The sequence below is a fragment of the Podarcis raffonei genome, chromosome 17 (genome assembly GCF_027172205.1).
Source record: "Podarcis raffonei isolate rPodRaf1 chromosome 17, rPodRaf1.pri, whole genome shotgun sequence".
In the NCBI taxonomy this organism is placed as follows: Eukaryota; Metazoa; Chordata; class Lepidosauria; order Squamata; family Lacertidae; genus Podarcis; species Podarcis raffonei.
In genome coordinates, this window is record NC_070618.1 from 3243627 (window position 1) to 3257231 (window position 13605).

Sequence of the window (13605 nt, forward strand, 5' to 3'; positions counted from 1 at the left end):
TGGCGAACCAGAGCACGGAAACGCCGTTTACCTTCCCGCCGGAGTGGTACCTATTTATCTACTTGCACTTTGACATGCTTTCTAACTGCTAGGTTGGCAGGAGCAGGGACCGAGCAACGGGAGCTCACCCCATTGCGGGGATTCGAACTGCCGACCTTCTGATCGGCAAGTCCTAGGCTCTGTGGTTTAACCCACAGCGCCACCTGCGTCCCTCAGGACTCTATATACATGGCTATAAAGGCTTTCATGGCTCAGGACCTCAATACCTTAAGATTTGCCTCTCCCCATATTGAACCAAACCTGTGCTTGTCACCTGAGGCCTTCCTCTTTGTCCTCCATCGCAGAGAGATTTGGATGGTGGCAATATGAGAATGAGCCAGAGAGATTCGCCTGGCACCTTCATTATATATTTTTAGGTGCCAGACAAAAATGTTCTTCTTCAACCAGGCCTTTGGCTGATTAATATTCTACATCCTTTTAAATGTGTCTGTGGGAAAGGGGGTTCGTGTTTCACTGTTTTGTTTTACTGTCACTGTTTTGTTTTACTCCTGTGTTTTATTCTATGAACCGCCCTGAGATCTTCTTATGAAGGGCAGTATAATAATAATAATAATAATAATAATAATAATAATAATAATAATAATTATTATTTATACCCTTCCCATCTGGCTGGGTTTTCCCAGCCACTCTGGGCGGCTTCCAACCGAATATCAAAAACAATACAGCGTCAGACATTAAAAACTTCCCTAAACAGGGCCACCTTCAGTTGTCTTTTAAAAGTAAAATTGTTGTTTATTGCCTTGACATCTGCTGGGATGGCGTTCCACAGGGTGGGTGCCACCACCAAGAAGGCCCTCTGCCTGGTTCCCTGTAACCTCACTTCTCGCAGCGAGGGAACCACCAGAAGGCCCTCGACGCTGGACCTCAGTGTCTGGGCTGGATGATGGGGGTGGAGACGCTCCTTCAGGTATACAGGTATATAAATCTAATCAAATAATCAAAAAAGACTGAATAGAAGTCTCCCACATGCCCTGCCACTCCCCCCCCCCCCGGGGAAATGAAACAAACGTAAACTGCGTTTTCCAAGCATTGGTATTTGCTCTGATTCAGTGGTAAAGAGAGGATTTTCCCAGGGAATGCAGGGAGGCAAACAGAAAACCATCACACCTGTGCCTAGAAAGCGTGGGACAAACAGAAAACATCTCGGACCCGTGAATTCCGGAACGAGCAGAAATGTGGATGAACCCTGAATCCGACGTCCCCTTGTGCCAGAGTAGGCAGAACAGTTGGAAGCAGATTTGCAGCGATGGGTTTTCTTTGTTCCCCTTTGAGTTCAATGGAAGAGTTTTAATTTACAACCTGTCTGTGGTCACTGTAATATTATGCTGGTATCTGGGCCAGGTGATAGGTTTGAGGGAGCAGAGGATTTGGTGTAAGCCCGTTCTTCCTCTGTCAGCACCCTATTTGGAGACTGCCGTCCATGGAGTTAAGATGGAGTCAGGCATATGCATATGGAGTGCCCTACCAGATTATCCCTGACGTCATGCCAGAATAGGGGGATTTACAGTGCATCCTAAGGCCAACATATCTGAAGTAAAAAATTGTGCCCAAATTCCCTTTCCAAGGGCAGCCCCATAAACTTTCTGACTATTGTTACCTCAAATGTTTTTTTGTTTGTTTGTTGTTTACTTTTTAACCTTCATGTTTGAAACCCCTTCAAAACCAGTTCAAGCCATACGGAAATAAAGAGAAGGTTCTTATTTTTTGAGTTGGTTTAATCACTAGAGGGGAACAGTCAGTATGGCCCACATTACTTAAGCACTATAACAGGCATTTTTAGATGACGAAGTCCTGATAGTTATCTATTTTTGTGTGCGTGCGTGCACATATACTATAAATGTGTGTGTGTATACATATACCACATATACTACATCTTAAAAAGTAGAGACATCACCTTGCCAACAAAGGTCCGTATAGTTAAAGCTATGGTTTTCCCAGTAGTGATGTATGGAAGTGAGAGCTGGACCATAAAGAAGGCTGATCGCCGAAGAATTGATGCTTTTGAATTATGGTGCTGGAGGAGACTCTTGAGAGTCCCATGGACTGCAAGAAGATCAACCGTATCCATTCTTAAGGAAATCAGCCCTGAGTGCTCACTGGAAGGACAGATCGTGAAGCTGAGGCTCCAATACTTTGGCCACCTCATGAGAAGAGAAGACTCCCTGGAAAAGACCCTGATGTTGGGGAAGATGGAGGGCACAAGGAGAAGGGGACGACAGAGGATGAGATGGTTGGATGGTGTTCTTGAAGCTACCAGCATGAGTTTGATCAAACTGCGGGAGACAGTGGAAGACAGGAGGGCCTGGCGTGCTCTGGTCCAGGGGGTCACGAAGAGTCGGACACGACTAAACGACTAAACAACAACAACAACAAATACATATACCACACACACACACACCCTGTGCCAAGGTTATCCAAACTTTGCACAAGAGAAACTGAATCCCACAATCTTTATAAATTAGGCAAATTAAGTAAATTTTCATATTTGTTATCATGCATAATTTATTCTGCTTCTCCTAGCTATAGGGAGGCATGAGGAGCTATGCAGGGCACTGAAGCCTCTTATCCATCTCTCTCTCTCTCTCTCTCTCTCTCTCTCTCTCTCTCTCTCTCTCTCTCACACACACACACACACACACACAATATCGTTGAGCCTTTCTTCACAGCCAAAGGAACTATCTAGCAGGGATGGGGAACCTGCAGCTCTCCAGCTCTTGTTCTACTCTGTCTCCCAACGCCCCAAACCAACAAAGCCGAAAGTCAAAGGATGATAGGAATTGTTATCCAACAACATCTGGAAAGTTACAGGTTCTCTACCGTTAAACAAATGAAAACAGGGGTTCCTGTACCCCGTCCTGCATTTGGTGCCTTTTCTATGCTTGCACAGAACTGCAGAATAAATAGAGAGCTGGCCATAGACACAACACCATCAAGATACACGTTAAATATTAAATGTAGTAATTGTTTTAGAAGCCACTGTTGGAGCACACAGTTGACAGTGGATAAACTAAGTGGGGAGAGACATTCCAGCTTTCCTGCCCAAACACAAATTTAAAACTCTTAAAGGGGAGAAGCTGCTCTTTGGGGAAAGGAATCAGAAGTAGAAAAAAACAAGCAGAGAAAATGCCATATGGAAGTGACTTACAAAACAGAAAAAGAGGTTTTGGACTACAGTTAGGAACATAAGAGACTGGCTGGATGAGACCAAGGGCCTATATACACCAGCATTTTTCTTTCTTGAAGTCAGTAAGCAACAGAATTAGGACATACATCTCATAGAGATTGCAATTTGTTTTGAGCACATTGACTAAAGTGAGCACTAGCAAATCTAATGTGCTTGCAGGACAAAATAAAAAATCTGGGTGCAATAGAGTGACAAGTTCTGCCATGCAAACAAGCCCCATTGAATCAGATGGCACTGCTCTTTATGCAGGTCCCATTCAATCTGATGGCACTTGGGCAGGAGGTCTTGTGCCCTTGATGTAACTGAAACGCACGAGTCCCGTACTCCTTAACCGACACGGCTTGGTCCAATATACAAGCCGTCACCGATCAATTTAGCAGCTCTCCAACGGGCAGTGTGAAGAGGCGATGTTCGCCGGATAGATTGTCTAGTAAAATCATTATCTTCTCTGCCCACAGGACACACATTGTACTTCAAAATCACATTGCCGATGGGAAGTCGTCCAGTTCAGCTAATCATCTACAAGGGCATTTTCCCTAATGCAGTCGAAGAAGGAATGTCAGAGCAACTTACGCCCAAGAGATACGTGTGGCAGCAAATGTTCAGAGTCCAGTTCTGCTGCCAGTCCTGAGGCAAATCTCTATCCTGCCAGATGTTGCTTTCTGTGGGGCTGATAGACCCTGAACAGGACTCAAGCCTTTAAAAACCTGATCTGGTGTAACATTTATATTATGCCGGCATAGCTCCCCCCTTCTCCTCTTCTGAGTAATGTCATAATGTGGCAGTTCTTAGCATCTGGTGGAGCTAATTCTTTACCTTCAAGCTTTGTACTCAACCCTATGAGGTACAGGTAAATACTCAAAAGATTTCTGACCCTTCGGATTTTCCACAATAGTCCCTTCCCTCCAAGGGAAAGCTAAAGCATTAAGGCCTTTTTAAGGCTGATCACCGAAGAATTGATGCTTTTGAATTATGGTGTTGGATGAGACTCTTGAGAGTCCTATGGACTGCAAGAAGATCCAACCTCTCCATTCTGAAGGAAATCAGTCCTGAGTGCTCACTGGAAGGACAGATCCTGAAGCTGAGGCTCCAATACTTTGGCCACCTCATGAGAAGAGAAGACTCCCTGGAAAAGACCCTGATGTTAGGAAAGATGGAGGGCACCAGGAGAAGGGGACGACAGAGGACGAGATGGTTGGTTAGTGTTCTCGAAGCTACCAGCATAAGTTTGACCAAACTGCGGGAGGCAGTGGAAGACAGGAGTGCCTGGCGTGCTCTGGTCCAGGGGGTCATGAAGAGGCGGACACGACTAAATGACTAAACAACAACAACAACAATTTAAAGAAGAAAAGATGACTGAGGATGGGGAACATGTGTCTATGAAATTATAAATGGCCAGGGGCTGCCCCACTACTCGCTCTGCTCCCCAACCCCTTACCATTCACACTGCATGGTGTGCAACTTCCCACAGCGTGGGAAGTGTAGGTGGGTTCCCACGAGGCAAGACACAGTGATAACAGCAAGAACCTTTATTGAACAACATCACTGGGAAAAAGGGGCAAAGCAACTGCTTATATACATTCCTGAAAGCCCGGACCACTCCCACTCCCAACGTGATTGGCTGTCTAAACTTCCAAGCTGCGAATCACGACTCAGAGTCCAAGGGCCAATGGCAGAGGCCCAAATCCTGAAATGTTCTGTGATTGGACATAATGTATCGAATCAGGAGCTCAGAATCCTTAGTCCAGACTCAAGCTCAGGCAAACACAGACCACTGAATACATAACGGTGTGCAACTGCTAAGCTTGCTTTTCACCATCCCAGACCCCTTTCTGAAACTACCTCTCTCTTCTGTGCTGCTGCCCTGCTTTGCACCCCATGCCCACGCCTCCTCCTCCCCCCAACACCTTTTGTGCAACCCTCCCTTGCACACAAACCACCCTCCATGGTAACCTGCATCCGGGGCCGGCTCACTCATGAGGCAAGGTGAGGCAACTGCCTCGGGTGGCAAGATCCATAGGGGCAGCAGATCCTGCCTCCAAGGAATGCATCACCTGCTGCTTCTGTGGCAGCAGCACACTCCTTGAAGTCCAGATCTGCCTTTCCGCCTTGTTCCTGATGCAGGTCTTCACTCACTCACTCCTCCTTCCCGTGTGTGTGTGAGAGAGAGAGAGAGAGTGAGTGTGATTTTGTGGTTCGCCTCAGGTAACAAAATGTCTTGGGCTGGCCCTGCCTGCATCTTCCTCCTCCCACACAGCGCAGCTACAAAGCACCCATTTCACTTTCCACCCAGCTATGAAGCCACCAATCTTTCCTGTTCTGCAGAAGCTCTCATGCCCCTGCTCTCATCTTCAACCACATTCCCATGCCTCCTGCTTCCTCTCTTTTTGCAACCCCTCCTCCCGCTTATTGTTCTCAACTCTCCTTTGCACACTGGCCAGCCACATTTCCAGGCCTCCTCCCATCCTGCAGCCCCCTTTGTACACCCACACTCCGTGCTCTTAAGAGCAAGTCTGTCAGTTAGCTCGTTCAGGAAGAGAAGGTAAAGTCACTCTGTTGAATCTGGAACTTCATGCTGAAGGCAACATAAGGTATTGTGTGAAGGGTCGGTAGAACATCTGAGGGCTCCACATCCTTTATCCACATCCTCATGAGGCTGCTGAGGAATAGGAGAGAGAGACTAGTGAGTACAGCCAGAAGGGAGTGACACTAGGAAGAAAAAAGTGGCTGTTGTAAACAATAGCAGAGGTTTGAAAAAAGCAGGGATGGACACTGAGAAGCACATGGACACCCTGATATGTACTAGGGCTGGGCGAAATCTGGTTTTCAGCATCGTGATATATCACCAGCTAAACATCACAATGGGGACGCAGGTGGCGCTGTGGGTTAAACCACAGAGCCTAGGGCTTGCCGATCAGAAGGTCGGCGGTTCAAATCCCCGTGATGGGGTGAGCTCCCGTTTCTTGGTCCCTGCTCCTGCCAACCTAGCAGTTCGACAGCATGTCAAAGTGCAAGTGGATAAATAGGCACCAGTCCGGCGGGAAGGTAAATGACATTTCCGTGCGCTGCTCTGGTTCGCCACAAGCGGCTTAGTCATGCTGGTCACATGACCCGGAAGCTGTACGCCGGCTCCCTCGGCCAATATTTTTTTTTAAAGGATATTTATTAGAGTTTTACAAAATGAAAAAAGAAAAAAGAAAGAATACAAGTAAAAAATAATTCCATCTTTCCATCACATTCTTTCATTTGCCTAATTCCCAGACCTCCTCAAACCTCCCTTTTTGTATTCCAGTTTAATTTGTTAGTTCAGCAAATCCTTCCCCTCTTTACTTATCCTAATCCTTAATCTTAAAATAATGTAACATTAGATTTTTATCTATTAATAGTCCAATTTTTTCATACTCCTTATAGCATTATAGCTAAAAACCACATAACTTTTCATCCAACATCATTCTAACATTCATTAATTTTACAATATTTCTGTAAGTAGTCTTTAAATTTCTTCCAATCTTCTTCCACCGACTCTTCTCCCTGGTCTCGGATTCTGCCAGTCATTTCTGCCAATTCCATATAGTCCATCACCTTCATCTGCCATTCTTCCAAGGTGGGGAAATCTTGGGTCTTCCAATACTTTGCGATAAGTATTCCCTGGCTCAGTTGTTTTTGCAACAATGTCCAACTTCCTCTAGGGGGACACAGTTACAGTCAAACTTATAACTTTTAAAAGTAACTTTTTAAAGTCCCCCAGTTCATCAAAAAAGACGACTGTATCAATTCCAACTATTTTGAGGTTACTCTAAAACCAGGAGAAGTCAGCCAGAAACACTGTATCTCTTTTGCAGAGTTAGCTGTCAAAAGCAATCTATTGCCAATAGTGCCTTTCACAATACGGCATTCATTATCAAGGCAGTCCGTTCCCAGGGTCTAAGCAGTGGATTTTAACTTCCTTTCCCCACTTTCTTTACAGGAAATAAAAGTTCAGATCTTTTCCCCTCCTCTCCTGCAATCCGGAGGGAAAATCTTCTGTCTGACATTCGGATTTTAACCCTTTTAAAAGTTGCTTTCAAAGTTCTAGCTCTTTGCTTTGTTCCGTATACAAGAAACGGGAGGCAGACTTCCTGTTTATTCTTCCCCCGTTTCGGTACCGAATTTACTAATTTCCTTTCCTTTATAATCCAATTTAATCCTACTCACGGGTAGTTGTTTCTTGCAGCCAAATTGTCCAGGAAAAAGTCAGCGCTCTCCGATAACGGCTGTGTGGCTTCGCTCCGCGGAAGAAGCAGTCACTCACAGCACCGCGCCGCTCTCCCCGCTTTGCTCCGGAGCCCAAAAAGAGGGTCCCTTTGCAGTTTGGGGGGGTGCTAAAGGTGCCCGCTGAGTCCCACGCTCACAGGCTTCACCCGCCTGTGATTTTTGAATGGGTCCCCGCTTCGCCACAGCGGTCAGACCCGATCCCGCGGAGCTGGTCCCTCGGAGATCAGAGGGAATCTGCCATTATCGCTGGCGCTAACCCGGAAGTCCTCTCCCTCGGCCAATAAAGCAAGATGAGCGCCACAACCCCAGAGTCGGTCACAACTGGACCTAATGGTCAGGGGTCCCTTTACCTTTACCTTTAAACATCACAATATACTGATATATCACAATGTCTGAAATCAAGATGGAGCTATGTAGAGGCATTGGCTGGCTTCACGGTTTTGCTTGCATCGTGATTTTTGCGTAACACACACACACACACACACACACACACGATTCACAATATATTGCCAGGTCGAAAATTATGAAACCAATACCATGATATGGATTTGAAACTAATTTTGGATGATATATCACCCAGCCCTATCACTCATCAGGATTCACTATAGTCAAAAATTATGAAACCAGTATCACGATATGGACTTCAAACCAGTTTTGGACGATATATTGATATATCGCCCAGCCCTAATAGGTACACGGCTGAAGTCAAGCAGATCTGACAGGCAGATCTATCGGGACGGTGTTCTCGTTCATCTCAGTGGAGTGTGTGCATGAGAAGCTCCTGGTGAGTTATAAGTGTGTCAGGGGCGCAAACTTGCCCCCCACAATGATGGAGCCCGGCGCCGCATGACATCATATGAACTTAATGTACAATTGGGGGGGGCACCAGATCCCCGGTGCACCCTGGCAGCAGCAGGGGCAGGAGGGCACAGAGAGCAAAGATCACCTTCTGGGCCCCAAAGAGTGCTCTGCCAGTGGCTGTGGGGGATGGGGGATGCGGAGGGCATGTTTGCAAGTGGGAGGCTGATCTGTTTGGGGGGCCCTCAATACAGTGGTACCTCAGGTTAAGAACTGAATTCATTCTGGAGGTCCGTTCTCAACCTGAAACTGTTCTTAACCTGAGGTACCACTTTAGCTAATGGGGCCTCCCGCTGCTGCTGCTGCTGCACGATTTCTGTTCTCATCCTGAAGCAAAGTTCTTAACCTGAGGTACTATTTCTGGGTTAGCGGAGTCTGTAACCTGAAGCGTATGTAACCTGAGGTACCACTGTATTGGGGGGGGCTCAGCCCCCTGCCCACAAATATTGAGGGGGCCGAAGCCCCTTCTGCCCTCTTTAGTTGGCATCCCTGGTGTGTGTGGTGGTGGTGGGCAATAAATTGGGCAATAAATATCAGCCACACCGCCGTGCAGCATGTCCTCCAGATTCTTTGTAACGTCCTTTCCTGAAATTATGGCTTCCTACCACCTTTCATTCCTTGTACCGCTGCAACTTTAGAACAGAACACCTTATCAGGTACTTCTGATATCAACTGCAATACCTCACAGGGAACATAGTTAGCAAGCCAATGTGGCTCACCGCATATTTAATCATTTATTTATTTTTACATTTGCTGCCATTCAATTTTCACGCTGCTCTTATTATTTATCTATTATATTTGCATCCCACAAGGCACTTAACAGCTGTATATGGGGCAGATCTTTGTCTGCCTTTGAAAATTGAGAAAGATAAAACTAAGGAGGAAAGCCCTGCGAGTTACACTGAGCTCGGAGACAGCGACTCTCCGAAAAGCCGCTCTGTTCTGTAAGCAGGGATGAACTGCCATGGCCTTGTTCTATCCACTATTTCACACTTGCTATCTGTACAAAAACATGTGTGTTAGAGTTGGTGGAGTGTAATGTGAGGAACAAATCTAGGAAGACTACAACGTTTAAGAAATTTGCTTTCAGGAGTTCATGTTCAAAATGACTCATTTGCCAGAGGTTTGGAGGGAATAGCTGTGGAAAGATGGAAGGGTGTACTCCCTGATTATCTAGGACCTGCTAAGGGAAATTCATCATGCCTGTACCAGTAATTCTTGTGTCCTTACAAACCACCTCTACGTATTTGGCAAGACTGATTTAGATGACTGTTATGTACTGAGTTGAATAGGATCCAAAAGGCAGCAGTCTGATTGGTCCTAGAACAATAGGATTCAGAATGCAGCAGTCTGATTGGTCCAGAGGAGCCACCCAATCCAGCTCCAGGTGGAAGTGAATCCGCATCCTGATTGGCCTACAGGAGAATCCCGGAATTAGCCAATCACGTGCGGCCCATTGTGTAAATAATGTATATAAAGCAGACATTCTGGGGGAACTTCTATTCCTCCTCACCACTATGAGCTGAATAAAGAGCATGAAATCCACACTCGACTCCGAGTATATTTCAATGACAATCAATGAATGGGGATAAGCATTCCATACAAACACTCTGCCAGCATACAAACACAATAAATGTAACATATTAGTCTAGCCTTCTGCAAATATAAATGCATTTGATCACTGACCTCAGCATACATTTGATGCTCTTTTTTATGATAGCACATGCCACAGTAAGACCGCATCCTATGCACGTCAAATTGAGAAAGCCATTTCCCAATCCTGGGGAGATGATGTTGCGGGCTGGGAGCAAGCCCTCCCCACATGCATGGGGTGGGATTGCCCCTGCGCCATTGGATGGTCCTCGGCCATGTCATCCATAGGCCGTCCAATCCACCCCTTTTCTCCTTGCTTGGTCACTTCTCCTGCCCTTAGATTAGGCTCTATTTCTTGACCTTGCTATGGACCTCGGTTGGTCGCCTTGGTTGTCCAAGGGGCCTGGTAGAAATTTTTTCCCACTTGGCAAATTGGCACCAGCCATTTGGTTTTTCATCTAAAGGAAAAGGTACCCCTGACCGTTAGGTCCAGTTGTGGACGACTCTGGAGTTGCGGCGCTCATCTTGCTCTATAGGCTGAGGGAGCCGGCGTTTGTCCGCAGACAGCTTCCGGGTCATGTGGCCAGCATGACCGCTTCTGGCGAACCAGAGCAGTGCACGGAAACACCGTTTACCTTCCAGCCGGAGTGGTACCTATTTATCTACTTGCACTTGACGTGCTTTTGAACTGCTAGGTGGGCAGGAGCAGGGACCGAGCAACGAGATCATAGATCATAGATACGTATCACTATAAAGTCCTTCAAAGGCCATCACCTACCCCTCCTAATTCAAGGGTATTCCGTTAAAGGAATCCAGGGGGCATGGTCTCTTCTGAAGCCCCAGACGGGGGCGGGGGCTAGGAGGACCATGGCACGACCGCTAGCAGTGACCCTGGGGGAGTTACTAGTTGATGTGCATCAGCAGGGCTCCCCCTACTGGTGGTTAACCCTTCCAAGACTCCTGCGGATGGGCAGGAGGAGTCAGATATACTCATGTGGTTTCCAGTGCCTAAGCCAATACCACTCACATTCTGTAACCAATAAAGTTGTGGCCTTTTTCGCCCATTAACCTAAAATACTGCTTCATGTGTCTTTATTCCACTTCCTGGGAGGGTCTGAGACCTTGCCATGCAACTCAATTCCAAGCAAACATGTGTACAGTTTGGCTGTATGTGTGATAGGCTGGAGGCAGCCAATAATTCTTAAGAGAGCTGAAACCGATTTGAAAGACGGACTGGTCCCTGTTCTGTGCGGACGCGTTGACCCCACAGCCGTCTACAGGCAAACAGGTTTTCCAATGGGTTCATTGCAATGGGAAAATCTGCAAAACCTGTTTGCCAAATGCAAACATTGGCTGAGTGTGCCCATTAATCCCTCTTTCAAACCACTCTCTGAAAAAACTGTCTCTCCAGACTGTTAGTTTTCAAAGGCTAGAGGCAGGCAGCAGTTTGAAAGACGGGTTGCCACTCCTGGTGGGTATACTCACGCCACCTCTGATGATCCACTCTGATCAAATACGCTTTGCAGATTTTGGGTTGTTTAGGGTTGCCATACATCTGGGATTTCCTGGACACATATGTGGAATACTGCAGTCAGAAATCGTTAAAATGTCCGTGCATATGGCAGCCCAGATCAGCAATGCTGTTTTTGCCGATTTTCCTTAAAAATAGCTCAAAAACAGCTCTTTTCTCTCTCTTTTTTTTGCAATTTTGCTTAAAAATGCTCAACAACTTTTCTGTCCAGATTTTCACTGTTTGAAATATGGCAACCCTAAGATTGTTAAAACCTGCAAAACCTGTTTGACCGGAGTGATAGGGCTGGGTTGTTGTTTTTTTACAAAATTATGCATGTACCTCATAGAAAAGGAAGTCTCCTTCAAAGCGCTTTAAATGTTCGTAAAATATAGTTGTCTCCCTTAAATTGCCTTGCGCTGTTAGAATCTATGCTGGAAAGACAATTGCATGCAACACAAATTTACAGCAGGATGTACAAAAATGGCAAGACATTTTCCTGCAAGATTGTGCATGCCTTTGTCCCTCTACCTCCCTGTAGCTAACTTTCACTTTCTTCCAAACTACCACCAGCTTTCACTCATCTGCTGGTCCTTTCAGTTTGATCACGCAGGCCCAAAATGCTAGGAATCCAGTCTAGGTCAACATCCCCATTTCCTCCCTTCAGGTTTGTAAATTACAAAGCAAATAATTTACCGTATTAACTCTTTCACCTTTTTATATTATATGGTTAAGCCCCTGTCCTTACATGCCTCTGCCCTCTAGTGGAACACACACGGCCAAATGCTTTCTGCAGTTCCATCCTCTTATTTCCTTACCTGTTGAAGGGATCACATTTTGAAGAGAGGAGTCTGAGACAGGAAATAAAATGGAGTTTTATGCAATGGTCTCTGAACTACAGTTCCCAGAATGCTCTTTGTTATTATCCTTTGTGAAGCTGAGCAAGCTCAGCCAAGATGCCCACTGCCCTGCCTTAGTCCAAGATGAGAGTCCATAGTGGCTCTCGTTCCAGGACTCTGTGGAGCCATTTGATTCCTGGAACTCAGGACCTGGAGCATATGAAAGAATAGCAATTTTAAAAAAAATAAATAAATCTTGCAAATTTCACACTATGGGCCCTGTTACAGTAGGAATTAAACTGATGGCTGCTTACCCTATGCTAGTACTGTATACATCCAACATCCCTCTTCCACAACAAGCCAGGATAACTGCATGAACATCTGCCTTTATTGCACATTGCTGAAGATTATTCTCCAGCGGCTTTTGCCTTCTGGATAGGGGCTTAATTTGCAGATGGATCGCTGAGGTGCCACAAGTGGGACAATGGCCACAGGTTTATTTTACTTTGTGGGATTTCTTCTGGAAAGGCTAAATCTTGAATAAAATTGGCACCTCAACTTGTTGGCAGCAGGATATGGGTTGCATACCCTCCAACATTTCTCCAGTGAATATAGGGATGTCCTGTTTAATAATAATAATACGCTGCCCATCTGACTGGGCTGCCCCAGCACTGAGGCGTCCAACATATATGAAAACATAATAAAGCATTAAAAAACTTCCCCATACAGGGCTGCCTTTGGATGTCTTCTAAAGGTTGTATATTGAAATAATTTTTTTTAAGGTCTTATATATATAATAAATGTTCATAAACGTACCAACCAAGCATGTACATAGATATGTGGATCACATGTCTGGAGCAGCACAAGAAGACTGTCCTGAAACCATTTTGACTCCCAAACTGACCAAATATTTTCTCTGCAAGGAGCGAGGGGGTGAGGGAACCTCCCCATTGTCTCAGGAATTGAGTAATCACCATCTCAAAGGAATGGCCAGACTACCAGGAAAGGCAATCAGATAAGGCATGATCAGATAACCTGACATCATCATCATCATCATCATCATCATCATCATCATCATCATATATTTATTATTTATTATTTATACCCCGCCCATCTGGCTGAGTTTCCCCAGCCACTCTGGGCGGCTCCCAATCAAGTGTTAAAAACAGAACAGCGTTACATATTAAAAACTTCCCTGAACAGGGCTGCCTTAAGATGTCTTCTGAATGTCAGGTAGTTGTTTATCTCTTTGACATCTGGTGGGAGGGGGTTCCACAGGGCGGGCGCCACTACCGAGAAGGCCCTCT

At 45.8% G+C, this 13605-nt stretch overlaps 1 long non-coding RNA gene across 1 annotated transcript; it reads right to left on the reverse strand.

Annotated features, from left to right (window-relative positions):
- Nucleotides 1-5410: 5410 nt before the first annotated feature.
- LOC128405272 (uncharacterized) lies at nucleotides 5411-12717 on the reverse strand. The gene is made up of 3 exons (XR_008328253.1): nucleotides 12278-12717; nucleotides 11802-11893; nucleotides 5411-5903 (listed from the first exon to the last, which is right to left on the reverse strand). It is a non-coding gene; the product is annotated as an uncharacterized LOC128405272 (long non-coding RNA).
- Between the last annotated feature and the right edge of the window lie 888 nt (nucleotides 12718-13605).